Raw genomic sequence first — 2,193 nt, 5'->3', positions numbered from 1 at the left:
TTGATTGGTCAGGGAACTTCCCAGATTTATATATATATATATATATATATATATATATATATATATATATATATATATATATATATATATATATATATATATATATATATATATATATATATATATATATATATATATATATATAGAAAATATATAAATAAATGCAATAGTATAGATTAAAAAATAGTGAACTTAAAAATATGTTAATTAATTGTATATAAATAAATAAAAAGTAGAGGTGTGCGCAAAATGCTAAAAAAAAGTTTTGTGTTGAGTAAATTTGTAAATTATGTAGTGTAATTACCAGATTGTCATCATAAAATAGATACATTATTGACCCATATGAGGGTTCATACTATGGTAATTGACTTGTTTAATGACTTGTTTTTTTATGAGGGTTCATACTATGGTAATTGACTTGTTTAATGGCTTGTTTTTTTATGAAGCTTCATACTATGGTAATTGAATTGAATGTTTTAAATCAATGCGCACTCCTGGGACCCCATGGGTAAATTTAGGTTTACTCTATTTTTTATTTTATTCAACACTTCTAAAAACCCTAGTCAAAGAACAACCCTCAAAATCAGAATCAAAAAAACTACTTCTGCATTAAGAATCGTTATGCTGAAACATTGAAAGGGCATACTATAAAGCTAAATACCCTAACATTGTACCATTAAAATCTTAACATTCTATGTTTAATAAGCAAAACAACAGAAAAAACAAGAACAAACTTAAGCAAAAGGCAAACTTAAAAACACAAAACAAGATAGCTTAACATAATGCATTAAACTGGTTAATTTGGCCCTGGAGATGATTTTGACCAAAAACAGGATTTTTTATTTTATAATTGTTTATGTTCAGTACGATGAGATATTTTAGTTTTGTTGAATATTGCAGAAAATTTATTACTTATTTAGTCTAACTTAGTTAACTTAAGTCTTAGTGACATCCTTGTAAGTAGCAAATGTTTATATCAATAAATTAAGATATGTTGAAGACTAATGAAATAAAATCATATGAGTTTAGCTTTCCTGTATATGACTTAAGGTGCATAGTAAAAGGGTATTCAGAATAAAAAAAAATTTCTATTGTACCTGAACTCAAGGATAATTTGTGACAATTGTATTCAAGCTTTTATAAAAAGACATGCAGATCTCATAGTAAAATTTGCAGACATGCAGATCTCATAGTAAAATTTGTAACTTAAAGTGTAAGAGAGAAGAAATAGGAATAACTGTAACAAATAACGACTTGATACTACTTGTATAGATACTAGATAGATACTACTTGCAATACTTTTTATAAGTTTAATAATTAAAATATAGAATAATTAATAATATATAAAACTGAAGCCAATCTCAGTGATAAACCAGGTGAAAAAACAAAAAGCAACAACAACAACAACAAAAAACAAAGCACAGATGCATATTTATATTTTGATTCTTTTTGAAAATATAGATAAAATACAAATGCTTAGATAAAATAGAAAACTATGTTTCCAAAGGCTCCTTTAAATAGGAAAGTTATATTTAAGTTATAATTACATTATAAACTATACATTTTTACTCATTGATGTCAATCTTTCATTTTTTAATTGATATGCTTGTGAAACTTAGCATAAGATAAATTGATAACTTTTTTTTTAATTTATTACAATTGATTTATTAACATTTTTATCTTTAAGAGTGATTCAATTTTTATCTCCACCAGTTTTTAAACCTATACTGAAAAGTCATGGAGGAGGTTGTTTGACTCTAATTTTTCACTTACCATTATTTTTTTTTTTAAATCAACTCTGTTTTTTGGTACACATTCTATCAAATGCCTATCATTTTTGTTCATTAAATATGGAATACTCTTTCAATGTTAGTTTTATCTTTGCCAAACTTGAATCTTCGCAATTAACTGAAATAAACAAACAAGTTTTATTTTGTCTAAAAATTTTACTTGAGAAATCTTGAGTATTCTTTTTTGCCATCTCAATCTACTTGTAGACAATAAATATGTATAATATGAATAAATATAGTATATGAACAATATATTTGTTTTTATACTATATATTTGTTCATAATATGAACAAATAGAGGTTAATCTTTTTCTTTTTAATTCTGATTCACTTAGAACAAGTCTGTAAGCAATCACTATTAAGTTAGGAGTTACTAGAAAAATAGAATAGAGTTAAAGTGCAAT

Source organism: Hydra vulgaris, chromosome 06, assembly GCF_038396675.1.
Source record: "Hydra vulgaris chromosome 06, alternate assembly HydraT2T_AEP".
NCBI lineage: Eukaryota > Metazoa > Cnidaria > Hydrozoa > Anthoathecata > Hydridae > Hydra > Hydra vulgaris.
The sequence above is the reverse complement of the archived record's forward strand: the minus strand, read 5'-3'. Positions refer to the sequence as shown.